Below are 13,967 nucleotides of genomic sequence, written 5' to 3' on the forward strand. Positions count from 1 at the left end.
TGCTAACTAATTTGTTCTCTGAAAAGTGTCCACAAAGCCAAGTATCTGATTAACATATTTGTAGGGATGTTTTTTCACCTATTACTAAATTAAACTTGCTTCATTGGAAAGGCAGCAAGATGCATCCTCATTTCAATATCTACTGAAATAATACAGGTTGACACCAGGAAACATTAACGCCACTGCATCCTTGCTGCTTTCTCATGTGGAAGTCTGTTTAATGTGAAAACAAGGTGATATCTAATTAGCACACAGGTAAGGAATTAAGAAAATCTTTATTTAAGGGTAAAGATGTTTCTCACAAAATCATTGCCCCAATGCATCATTGAAATTCAAGCTGTAAAGATGATTTTAATATATCACTTGTACATTTTGTATTGCTCTTCTGGTGACAATGTAGTTTGTTTTTGTCAATTACCATTTTAATAATAGGGTAAAGAAAATTAAGTGGATTTTTGAAAGAAAACAATACTGTCAATATACTATTAAAACAAATTAAAATGGTAAAAGTTATTGTACTTTAAGTAAAAATAAAAGCTAAAATATCAATCCCAGTTTTGGATTACTTTAATGAACAAAAAAAAAATGCATATAGCAAAGGATAGTTTCAATCTGCCTACCTCTGGGTTATGGGCCCAGCATGCTTCCATTGCAGTACTCTGCTGCACATGTAAGTGCAAGAGATCCTGAAGCACTCACTCATCATGCGAAAGTACCAATGTGTTTCTTCATTGGTTGCTGGAAGAAACATCTTACAAAAACTCTCCAGATTATTGATTTTTTAAAGTTTTTCTAGGAAACGTTCTAGATGAATGCTTATTAGTCTTTGTCAGTATATTCTTTTTGCAAAGTGTCTCTGTGGCGCAATCGGTTAGTGTGTTCAGCTATTAATCAAAAGGTTGGTGGTTCAATCCCACCCAGGGACGTAATTGACCTTGTGATCAGATTTTGGTGATATTTAAGTAGACGAGTCAAAATTGCAAACCCCTTCTTATGGTGTAGGGTACCTGGCCTTCTCTGATGTAATCAGAGTTAGATTTGATTAAGTGATTTTATAAAAAAACAGCTAGGAAGCACAATTTAGCAGTGGGTTGCAGAGAAAAAGAAAAATGCTGGCAGAAAAATCCAATTGAGTGATTAAACAGCTCTTCATTTTCTGGCTTTATTTTTATGATAACAAATTTGTTCTCTGAAAAGTGTCCACAAAGCCAAGTATCTGATTAACATATTTGTAGGGATGGTTTTTCACCTATTACTAAATTAAACTTGCTTCATTGGAAAGGCAGCAAGATGCATCCTCATTTCAATATCTACTGAAATAATACAGGTTGACACCAGGAAACATTAACGCCACTGCATCCTTGCTGCTTTCTCATGTGGAAGTCTGTTTAATGTGAAAACAAGGTGATATCTAATTAGCACACAGGTAAGGAATTAAGAAAATCTTTATTTAAGGGTAAAGATGTTTCTCACAAAATCATTGCCCCAATGCATCATTGAAATTCAAGCTGGAAAGATGATTTTAATATATCACTTGTACATTTTGTATTGCTCTTCTGGTGACAATGTAGTTTGTTTTTGTCAATTACCATTTTAATAATAGGGTAAAGAAAATTAAGTGGATTTTTGAAAGAAAACAATACTGTCAATATACTATTAAAACAAATTAAAATGGTAAAAGTTATTGTACTTTAAGTAAAAATAAAAGCTAAAATATCAATCCCAGTTTTGGATTACTTTAATGAACAAAAAAAAAATGCATATAGCAAAGGATAGTTTCAATCTGCCTACCTCTGGGTTATGGGCCCAGCATGCTTCCATTGCAGTACTCTGCTGCACATGTAAGTGCAAGAGATCCTGAAGCACTCACTCATCATGCGAAAGTACCAATGTGTTTCTTCATTGGTTGCTGGAAGAAACATCTTACAAAAACTCTCCAGATTATTGACTTTTTAAAGTTTTTCTAGGAAACGTTCTAGATGAATGCTTATTAGTCTTTGTCAGTATATTCTTTTTGCAAAGTGTCTCTGTGGCGCAATCGGTTAGTGTGTTCAGCTATTAATCAAAAGGTTGGTGGTTCAATCCCACCCAGGGACGTAATTGACCTTGTGATCAGATTTTGGTGATATTTAAGTAGACAAGTCAAAATTGCAAACCCCCTCTTATGGTGTAGGGTACCTGGCCTTCTCTGATGTAATCAGAGTTAGATTTGATTAAGTGATTTTATAAAAAAACAGCTAGGAAGCACAATTTAGCAGTGGGTTGCAGAGAAAAAGAAAAATGCTGGCAGAAAAATACAATTGAGTGATTAAACAGCTCTTCATTTTCTGGCTTTATTTTTATGATAACAAATTTGTTCTCTGAAAAGTGTCCACAAAGCCAAGTATCTGATTAACATCTTTGTAGGGATGGTTTTTCACCTATTACTAAATTAAACTTGCTTCATTGGAAAGGCAGCAAGATGCATCCTCATTTCAATATCTACGGAAATAATACAGGTTGACACCATGAAACATTAACGCCACTGCATCTTTGCTGTTTTCTCATGTGGAAGTCTGTTTAATGTGAAAACAAGGTGATATCTAATTAGCACACAGGTAAGGAATTAAGAAAATCTTTATTTAAGGGTGAAGATGTTTCTCACAAAATCGTTGCCCCAATGCATCATTGAAATCCAAGCTGGAAAGATGATTTTAATATATCACTTGTACATTTTGTATTGCTCTTCTGGTGACAATGTAGTTTGTTTTTGTCAATTACCATTTTAATAATCGGGTAAAGAAAATTAAGTGGATTTTTGAAAGAAAACAATACTGTCAATATACTATTAAAACAAATTAAAATGGTAAAAGTTATTGTACTTTAAGTAAAAATAAAAGAGCAAAAATATCAATCCCAGTTTTGGTTTACTTTAATTAACAAAAAAAAATGCATATAGCAGAGGATAGTTTCAATCTGCCTACCTCTGGGTTATGGACCCAGCGAGCTTCCATTACAGTACTCTGCTGCACATGTAATTGCAAGAGATCCTGAAGCACTCACTCATCATGGGAAAGTACCAATGTGTTTCTTCATTGGTTGATGGAAGAAACATCTTACAAAAACTCTCCAGATTATTGACTATTTAAAGTTTTTCTAGGAAACGTTCTAGATGAATGCTTATTAGCCTTTGTCAGTATGTACTTTTGCAAAGTGTTGCTGTGGCGCAATCAGTTAGTGTGTACGGCTATTAACCAAAAGGTTGGTGGTTCAATCCCACCCAGGGACGTAATTGACCTTGTTATCAGATTTTGGTGATCTTTAAGTAGACAAGTCAAAATTTCAAAAACCCCTGTTATGGTGTAGGGTACCTGGCCTTCTCTGATGTAATCAGAGTTAGATTTGATTCAGTGATTTTATAAAAACAGCTAGGAAGCACAATTTAGCAGTGGTTTGCAGAGAAAAAGAAATATGCTGGCAAAAAAATCCAATTGAGTGATTAAACAGCTCTTCATTTTCTGGCTTTATTTTTATGCTAACAAATTTGTTCTCTGAAAAGTGTCCACAAAGCCAAGTATCTGATTAACATCTTTGTAGGGATGGTTTTTCACCTATTACTAAATTAAACTTGCTTCATTGGAAAGGCAGCAAGATGCATCCTCATTTCAATATCTACTGAAATAATACAGGTTGACACCAGGAAACATTAACGCCACTGCATCCTTGCTGCTTTCTCATGTGGAAGTCTGTTTAATGTGAAAACAAGGTGATATCTAATTAGCACACAGGTAAGGAATTACGAAAATCTTTATTTAAGGGTGAAGATGTTTCTCACAAAATCGTTGCCCCAATGCATCATTGAAATTCAAGCTGGAAAGATGATTTTAATATATCACTTGTACATTTTGTATTGCTCTTCTGGTGACAATGTAGTTTGTTTTTGTCAATTACCATTTTAATAATAGGGTAAAGAAAATTAAGTGGATTTTTGAAAGAAAACAATACTGTCAATATACTATTAAAACAAATTAAAATGGTAAAAGTTATTGTACTTTAAGTAAAAATAAAAGAGCAAAAATATCAATCCCAGTTTTGGATTACTTTAATTAACAAAAAAAAATGCATATAGCAGAGGATAGTTTCAATCTGCCTACCTCTGGGTTATGGGCCCAGCATGCTTCCATTGCAGTACTCTGCTGCACATGTAAGTGCAAGAGATCCTGAAGCACTCACTCATCATGGGAAAGTACCAATGCGTTTCTTCATTGGTTGATGGAAGAAACATCTTACAAAATCTCTCCAGATTATTGACTTTTTAAAGTTTTCTAGGAAACGTTCTAGATGAATGCTTATTAGCCTTTGTCAGTATGTACTTTTGCAAAGTGTCTCTGTGGTGCAATCGGTTAGTGTGTTTGGTTATTAACCAAAGGGTTGGTGGTTCAATCCCACCCAGGGATGTTATTGACCTTGTCATCAGATTTTGGTGATCTTTAAGTAGACAAGTCAAAATTTCAAACCCCCTCTTATGGTGTAGGGTACCTGGCCTACTCTGATGTAATCAGAGTTAGATTTGATTAAGTGATTTTATCAAAAAACAGCTAGGAAGCACAATTTAGCAGTGGGTTGCAGAGAAAATGAAATATGCTGGCAGAAAAATCCAATTGAGTGATTAAACAGCTCTTCATTTTCTGGCTTTATTTTTATGCTAACAAATTTGTTCTCTGAAAAGTGTCCACAAAGCCAAGTATCGGATTAACATCTTTGTAGGGATGGTTTTTCACCTATTACTAAATTAAACTTGCTTCATTGGAAAGGCAGCAAGATGCATCCTCATTTCAATATCTACTGAAATAATACAGGTTGACACCAGGAAACATTAACGCCACTGCATCCTTGCTGCTTTCTCATGTGGAAGTCTGTTTAATGTGAAAACAAGGTGATATCTAATTAGCACACAGGTAAGGAATTAAGAAAATCTTTATTTAAGGGTGAAGATGTTTCTCACAAAATCGTTGCCCCAATGCATCATTGAAATTCAAGCTGGAAAGATGATTTTAATATATCACTTGTACATTTTGTATTGCTCTTCTGGTGACAATGTAGTTTGTTTTTGTCAATTACCATTTTAATAATCGGGTAAAGAAAATTAAGTGGATTTTTGAAAGAAAACAATACTGTCAATATACTATTAAAACATATTAAAATGGTAAAAGTTATTGTACTTTAAGTAAAAATAAAAGAGAAAAAATATCAATCCCAGTTTTGGATTACTTTAATTAACAAAAAAAAAATGCATATAGCAGAGGATAGTTTCAATCTGCCTACCTCTGGGTTATGAACCCAGCATGCTTTCATTACAGTACTCTGCTGCACATGTAAGTGCAAGAGATCTTGAAGCACTCACTCATCATGGGAAAGTAACAATGTGTTTCTTCGTTGGTTGATGGAAGAAACATCTTACAAAAACTCTCCAGATTATTGACTTTTTAAAGTTTTTCTAGGAAACGTTCTAGATGAATGCTTATTAGCCTTTGTCAGTATGGACTTTTGCAAAGTGTCTCTGTGGCGCAATTGGTTAGTGTGATTGGTTATTAACCAAAGGGTTGGTGGTTCAATCCCACCCAGGGATGTAATTGACCTTGTTATCAGATTTTGGTGATCTTTAAGTAGACAAGTCAAAATTTCAAAAACCCCTGTTATGGTGTAGGGTACCTGGCCTTCTCTGATGTAATCAGAGTTAGATTTGATTCAGTGATTTTATAAAAACAGCTAGGAAGCACAATTTAGCAGTGGTTTGCAGAGAAAAAGAAATATGCTGGCAAAAAAATCCATTTGAGTGATTAAACAGCTCTTCATTTTCTGGCTTTATTTTTATGCTAACAAATTTGTTCTCTGAAAAGTGTCCACAAAGCCAAGTATCTGATTGACATCTTTGTAGGGATGGTTTTTCACCTATTACTAAATTAAACTTGCTTCATTGGAAAGGCAGCAAGATGCATCCTCATTTCAATATCTACTGAAATAATACAGGTTGACACCAGGAAACATTAACGCCACTGCATCCTTGCCGATGATAACCTCAAGTTGGGTCATTCGGTGCTGCAGAGTCGTACGCACTCTTCCACCCGTTCAAGAGCTTTGGTATAACCCCATGGTTCTTAATGTGACCCCAGCATCCTCTAGGTCGTATGAGAAAATAGGATTTTAATACCTACCGGTAAATCCTTTTCTCTTAGTCTGTAGAGGATGCTGGAGTTCCCTTGTGCTGCCTCAGTTGAATCTCCTTTACTTGACAGAGATGTGCCTGAGCAGGGGCCCTCCCCAGCCCTATCCCAAATCATACTTATTTTGCATAGGAGATACCATGGTCATGAAGATTATTCTCCCAGGGTGAGGTTCATTCATTGCATTCTGGGTATGCTGACCCCTGTGATTTCCCCAAATGTGGGTAACTCGACTGCATTATTTGTGGTAGTGGGGGACTGTGTTTGTGTTTTCCTCTGGTCAGCTCTGGTAAAAGTCAGATTTCTTTGTTTCAGATCTTCCTCTAGCCTTGTTCTTCTTTCGAGAGTTCCCTTGTGCTGCCTCAGTTGGATCTCCTTCACTTGACAGGGGGGTGCCCGAGCAGCGACCCTCCCCAGCTCAAGCCCAACTCCTACTTACCTGCCAGGTGAGATACTATGATCATGAAGGTGTTTCTCCCAGGGCAAGGCTCACCCATTGCACTCTGGGTGTGCTGCCCCTGCGATTTCCCCAAATGTGGGAAACTTGACTGCATAATTTGTGTTTCCCCTGGTCGGCTCTCGTATAATTCAGATCTCTTTGTCTCAGGTCTCTCTCCAGCCTAGTTTGCTGTCTGTTTCCACTTCTTTTTTCTTGAGCCCCTCCCTTTTATACCCTTGTGCACTATCCTGACTTCTCCTCCTGTCTGCTTACTTTGTGCCTTCCAATGCACAATGCAAACTACACACCCTTTTACTTGCCTTACAGAGCAGCTCTGGAGCTGTTACAGTGCCAAGCTGCTGTAAGAAATCAGCTTGAATGCTTCAGGGGCTGGGGCATTGTCAACATGAGCCCCACACCGAAGGAGGGTGGGGGTGTTTAATGCGAACTAAGGGTCATCCAAGCACCGCAAAAGGCCGCCATGCCCTGCATACCCCTTTTCTCTTTTCATATGCAGATGAGGGTTCCAGCCAACTTTGGCCCACTGCTTGGATGACATCACCGTATGCAAATCCATCTTCTGCAGAACTTCCCCCAGGAATGCTTGTACTAGTTGTTGCATTTGGTTTGTTGTTTGGGGGTGCTTCAGTATTAGGCAGCCTTCTGCCCTCCCATGTTCATCTGAAAATATGTGTTCTCCCTGCAGTTGTTGTCTCCAGATGAGAGTTCCCTTGTGCTGCCTCAGTTGAATCTCCTTTACTTGACAGAGATGTGCCTGAGCAGCGGCCCTCCCCAGCCCTATCCCAAATCATACTTATTTTGCATAGGCGATACCATGGTCATGAAGATTGTTCTCCCAGGGTGAGGTTCATTCATTGCATTCTGGGTATGCTGACCCCTGTGATTTCCCCAAATGTGGGAAACTCGACTGCATTATTTGTGGTAGTGGGGGACTGTGTTTGTGCTTTCCTCTGGTCAGCTCTGGTAAAAGTCAGATTTCTTTGTCTCAGATCTTCCTCTAGCCTTGTTCTTCTTTCGAGAGTTCCCTTGTGCTGCCTCAGTTGGATCTCCTTCACTTGACAGGGGGTGCCCGAGCAGCAATCCTCCACAGCTCTGGCCCAACTCCTACTTACCTGCCAGGAGAGATACTATGATCTTCACTGTTAGGGCAATCAGGATGTGGAATTCCCTGCCAGGGAAGGTGGTAATGGCGGACTCTGTAATTGGATTTAAAAAAGGAATGGATACATTTCTGAATGAAAAAGCTATCCAAGGTTATAATACTTAAAATATCAACATGGTTAATCCGGGGGTAACATGAGTTGTAGTAGCTAACTAGTCATAAAACATTATTCAGCAAGTATGTAGAATCATCACAACTTAAAACAGGTTGAACACGATGGGCAATTTGCCTCTATTCAACCTCAAAAACTATGTTACTATATGTTACTATATTACTATGTTACTGTAGTATACAGAACACCACAATGCAATGAGCAGTGATAGTGAGCACTGATGAGGATACTAGAACTGACACTGAGCAGCAAGATGCAGCACTGGACTATTAGTAATGTACTGTAGTATGCTGAGCACAACAATGCAGCACAAGACAATGAGCAGTGATACTGAGCACTGATGAGGATACTACTGAGAACTGACACTGAGCAGGAGAGACACACTACTAGTATTACTGAGCAGCAATAAGTATCCACTGATACTGAGCACTGATATTGAGATTTCCACTGAGAGAACATAGCCACGTCCTCTCCGCTCTCTCTTCAATGCACGAGTAAAAATGGCGGCAACGCGCAGCTCTTTATATGGAATCCGAATCTCGCGAGAATCCGACAGCGGGATGATGACATTTTCCCTTGTTCAGGTTTTCCGAGTCAGGCGGGAACAACCGAGCCTGCCTCGTACCAGTGTAAACCACGTGGAGTTCGTGGGGAATTCGGTTCTCGGAGAACCGAACCCGCTCCTCTCTACCTTATACCCATCAATTTTTTTTATTTTCAATCTAAGCCCCTGCAGTTTTCTGTAAGCATCTGCTTTGCTATGATGATCAACAAGTCACAAGGGCAAACACTCAGGGCTTGAGGCGTAGATCTTAGGACCAGCTGCTACAAGCATGGCAGAGGTGTCACTATCACTGGTGACACCCAGAGAGGTGGCGAGGGAGATTGTAATGCAGTGCGCGCAGATAAGCAGCGCAATGGTAAAAAGGAGGCATGGTTTCATAGGTAGGGGCGTGGCCTGGTGGCCTGAATCTACATTTTGTTGCTCCGGGTGTCCCGGGGGTTGGGGGCTGCACCGGGGACTAGTGTGTGAGCGGTGCTGGCTCCTGCACAGTGACATGGCATGGCCACTAGAGATGTGCACCGGAAATTTTTCGGGTTTTGTGTTTTGGTTTTGGGTTCGGTTCCGCGGCCGTGTTTTGGGTTCGAACGCGTTTTGGCTAAACCTCACCGAATTTTTTTTGTCGGATTCGGGTGTGTTTTGGATTCGGGTGTTTTTTTCAAAAAACCCTAAAAAACAGCTTAAATCATAGAATTTGGGAGTCATTTTGATCCCAAAGTATTATTAACCTCAATAACCATAATTTCCACTCATTTTCAGTCTATTCTTAACACCTCACACCTCACAATATTATTTTTAGTCCTAAAATTTGCACCGAGGTCGCTGGATGACTAAGCTCAGTGACCCAAGTGGCCGACACAAACACCTGGCCCATCTAGGAGTGGCACTGCAGTGTCACGCATGATGGCCCTTCCAAAAAACACTCCCCAAACAGCACATGACGCAAAGAAAAAAAGAGGCGCAATGAGGTAGCTGTGTGACTAAGCTCAGCGACCCAAGTGGCCGACACAAACACCTGGCCCATCTAGGAGTGGCACTGCAGTGTCACGCAGGATGGCCCTTCCAAAAAACACTCCCCAAACAGCACATGACGCAAAGAAAAAAAGAGGCGCAATGAGGTAGCTGTGTGACTAAGCTCAGCGACCCAAGTGGACGACACAAACACCTGGCCCATCTAGGAGTGTCACTGCAGTGTCACGCAGGATGGCCCTTCCAAAAAACACTCCCCAAACAGCACATGACGCAAAGAAAAAAAGAGGCGCAATGAGGTAGCTGTGTGACTAAGCTCAGCGCCCAAGTGGCCGACACAAACACCTGGCCCATCTAGGAGTGGCACTGCAGTGTCACGCAGGATGACCCTTCCAAAAAACACTCCCCAAACAGCACATGACGCAAAGAAAAATAAAAGAAAAAAGAGGTGCAAGGTGGAATTGCCTTGGGCCCTCCCACCCACCCTTATGTTGTATAAACAGGACATGCACACTTTAACCAACCCATCATTTCAGTGACAGGGTCTGCCACACGACTGTGACTGAAATGACGGGTTGGTTTGGACCCCCACCAAAAAAGAAGCAATTAATCTCTCCTTGCACAAACTGGCTCTATAGAGGCAAGATGTCCACCTCATCATCCTCCGATTCATCACCGTGTACATCCCCCTCCTCACAGATTATCAATTCGTCCCCACTGGAATCCACCATCTCAGCTCCCTGTATACTTTGTGGAGGCAATTGCTGCTGGTCAATGTCTCCACGGAGAAATTGATTATAATTCATTTTAATGAACATCATCTTCTCCACATTTTCTGGAAGTAACCTTGTACGCCGATTGCTGACAAGGTGAGCGGCGGCACTAAACACTCTTTCGGAGTACACACTTGTGGGAGGGCAACTTAGGTAGAATAAAGCCAGTTTGTGCAAGGGCCTCCAAATTGCCTCTTTTTCCTGCCAGTATACGTACGGACTGTCTGACGTGCCTACTTGGATGCGGTCACTCATATAATCCTCCACCATTCTTTCAATGGTGAGAGAATCATATGCAGTGACAGTAGACGACATGTCCGTAATCGTTGGCAGGTCCTTCAGTCCGGACCAGATGTCAGCATCAGCAGTCGCTCCAGACTGCCCTGCATCACCGCCAGCGGGTGGGCTCGGAATTCTGAGCCTTTCCTCGCACCCCCAATTGCGGGAGAATGTGAAGGAGGAGCTGTTGACCGATCAAGTTCCGCTTGACTTGATAATTTTCTCACCAGCAGGTCTTTGAACCCCTGCAGACTTGTGTCTGCCGGAAAGAGAGATACAACGTAGGTTTTAAATCTAGGATCGAGCCCGATGGCCAAAATGTAGTGCTCTGATTTCAACAGATTGACCACCCGTGAATCCTGGTTAAGCGAATGAAGGGCTCCATCCACAAGTCCCACATGCCTAGCGGAATCGCTCTGTCTTAGCTCCTCCTTCAATGTCTCCAGCTTCTTCTGCAAAAGCCTGATGACGGGAATGACCTGACTCAGGCTGGCAGTGTCTGAACTGACTTCACGTGTGGCAAGTTCAAAAGGTTGCAGAACCTTGCACAACGTTGAAATCATTCTCCACTGCGCTTGAGACAGGTGCATTCCACCTCCTATATCGTGGTCAGATGTATAGGCTTGAATGGCCTTTTGCTGCTCCTCCATCCTCTGAAGCATATAGAGGGTTGAATTCCACCTCGTTACCACTTCTTGCTTCAGATGATGGCAGGGCAGGTTCAGGCGTTTTTGGTGTTGCTCCAGTCTTCTGTACGTGGTGCCTGTACGCCGAAAGTGTCCCGCAATTCTTGTTGCCACCGACAGCATCTCTTGCACGCCCCTGTCGTTTTTTAAATAATTCTGCACCACCAAATTCAAGGTATGTGCAAAACATGGGACGTGCTGGAATTTGCCCAGATATAATGCACGCACAATATTGCTGGCGTTGTCCGATGCCACAAATCCACAGGAGAGTCCAATTGGGGTAAGCCATTCTGTGATGATCTTCCTTAGTTGCCGTAAGAGGTTTTCAGCTGTGTGCGTATTCTGGAAAGCGGTGATACAAAGCGTAGCCTGCCTAGGAAAGAGTTGGCGTTTGCGAGATGCTGCTACTGGTGCCGCCGCTGCTGTTCTTGCGGCGGGAGTCAATACATCTACCCAGTGGGCTGTCACAGTCATATAGTCCTGAGTCTGCCCTGCTCCACTTGTCCACATGTCCGTGGTTAAGTGGACATTGGGTACAACTGCATTTTTTAGGACACTGGTGAGTCTTTTTCTGAGGTCTGTGTACATTTTCTGTATCGCCTGCCTAGAGAAATGGAACCTAGATGGTATTTGGTACCGGGGACACAGTACCTCAATCAAGTCTATAGTTGGCTCTGAAGTAATGATGGATACCGGAACCACGTTTCTCACTGCCCAGGATGCCAAGGCCTCAGTTATCCGCTTTGCAGCAGGATGACTGCTGTGATATTTCATCTTCCTTGCAAAAGACTGTTGGACAGTCAATTGCTTGGTGGAAGTAGTAAAAGTGGTCTTACGACTTCCCCTCTGGGATGACCATCGACTCCCAGCAGCAACAACAGCAGCGCCAGCAGCAGTAGGCGTTACACTCAAGGATGCATCGGAGGAATCCCAGGCAGGAGAGAACTCGTCAGAATTGCCAGTGACATGGCCTGCAGGACTATTGGCATTCCTGGGGAAGGAGGAAATTGACACTGAGGGAGTTGGTGGGGTGGTTTGCGTGAGCTTGGTTACAAGAGGAAGGGATTTACTGGTCAGTGGACTGCTTCCGCTGTCGCCCAAAGTTTTTGAACTTGTCACTGACTTATGATGAATGCGCTGCAGGTGACGTATAAGGGAGGATGTTCCGAGGTGGTTAACGTCCTTACCCCTACTTATTACAGCTTGACAAAGGCAACACACGGCTTGACACCTGTTGTCCGCATTTCTGTTGAAATACTTCCACACCGAAGAGCTGATTTTTTTGGTATTTTCACCAGGCATGTCAATGGCCATATTCCTCCCACGGACAACAGGTGTCTCACCGGGTGCCTGACTTAAACAAACCACCTCACCATCAGAATCCTCCTTGTCAATTTCCTCCCCAGCGCCAGCAACACCCATATCCTCCTCATCCTGGTGTACTTCAACACTGACATCTTCAATCTGACTATCAGGAACTGGACTGCGGGTGCTCCTTCCAGCACTTGCAGGGGGCGTGCAAATGGTGGAAGGTGCATGCTCTTCACGTCCAGTGTTGGGAAGGTCAGGCATCGCAACCGACACAATTGGACTCTCCTTGTGGATTTGTGATTTTGAAGAACGCACAGTTCTTTGCTGTGCTTTTGCCAGCTTAAGTCTTTTCATTTTTCTAGCGAGAGGCTGAGTGCTTCCATCCTCATGTGAAGCTGAACCACTAGCCATGAACATAGGCCAGGGCCTCAGCCGTTCCTTGCCACTCCGTGTGGTAAATGGCATATTGGCAAGTTTACGCTTCTCCTCCGACGATTTTTATTTAGATTTTTGAGTCCTTTTTTTACTGATCTTTTGTGTTTTGGATTTTACATGCTCTGTACTATGACATTGGGCATCGGCCTTGGCAGACGACGTTGATGGAATTTCATCGTCTCGGCCATGACTAGTGGCAGCAGCTTCAGCACGAGGTGGAAGTGGATCTTGATCTTTCCCTATTTTTGGAACCTCAACATTTTTGTTCTCCATATTTTAATAGGCACAACTAAAAGGCACCTCAGGTAAACAATGGAGATGGATGGATACTAGTATACTTATGGATGACGAGTGACTGACGACACAGAGGTAGCTACAGCCGTGGACTACCGTACTGCGTCTGCTAGTATAGAGATGATAATTAATGATATAAAAAAAATATATATATAACTACTGTAGGTATATATAATATAATGACGGACCTGGTGGACACTGTCAGCAGACTGCTAAACTACTAGTATGAAGAAGATAGAAAAAAACTTCCACCACAGGTAGGTAGGTATACAATTATGGACGAGCACTGACGACACAGAGATAGCCACAGCCGTGGACTACCGTACTGCGTCTGCTAGTATAGAGATGATAATTAATGATATAAAAAAATATATATATATAACTACTGTAGGTATATATAATATAATGACGGACCTGGTGTAATTCAGATCTCTTTGTCTCAGGTCTCTCTCCAGCCTAGTTTGCTGTCTGTTTCCACTTCTCTTTTCTTGAGCCGCTGCCTTCTATGCCCTTGTGCACTCTCCTGACTTCTCCTGTCTGCTTACTTTGTGCCTTCCAACGCACAATGCAAACTACAGGTAGTGCTGCAGGGCCCACACCCTTTTACCTTGCCTTACAGAGCAGCTCTGGAGCTGTTACAGTGCCCAGCTGCAGCAAGAAATCAGCTTGAATGCTTCAGGTGCTGGGGCATAGCCAACAAGAGCCCCACACCGACGGAGGG

General features: G+C 42.0%; 3 non-coding genes across 3 annotated transcripts; all 3 read left to right on the forward strand.

The window, feature by feature from the left end:
- The first annotated feature begins 6,318 nt into the window (after nt 1–6,318).
- On the forward strand, nt 6,319–6,482 carry LOC135029965 (U1 spliceosomal RNA). Its single transcript, XR_010226035.1, has one exon. It is a non-coding gene; the product is annotated as a U1 spliceosomal RNA (small nuclear RNA).
- A 152-nt stretch (nt 6,483–6,634) lies between these two features.
- On the forward strand, nt 6,635–6,797 carry LOC135029991 (U1 spliceosomal RNA). Its single transcript, XR_010226061.1, has one exon. It is a non-coding gene; the product is annotated as a U1 spliceosomal RNA (small nuclear RNA).
- Nucleotides 6,798–7,452: 655 nt separating this feature from the next.
- On the forward strand, nt 7,453–7,616 carry LOC135030148 (U1 spliceosomal RNA). Its single transcript, XR_010226201.1, has one exon. It is a non-coding gene; the product is annotated as a U1 spliceosomal RNA (small nuclear RNA).
- The last annotated feature ends 6,351 nt before the right edge of the window (nt 7,617–13,967 follow it).

Source organism: Pseudophryne corroboree, unplaced genomic scaffold (assembly GCF_028390025.1).
Source record: "Pseudophryne corroboree isolate aPseCor3 unplaced genomic scaffold, aPseCor3.hap2 scaffold_494, whole genome shotgun sequence".
NCBI classification, from domain to species: Eukaryota; Metazoa; Chordata; class Amphibia; order Anura; family Myobatrachidae; genus Pseudophryne; species Pseudophryne corroboree.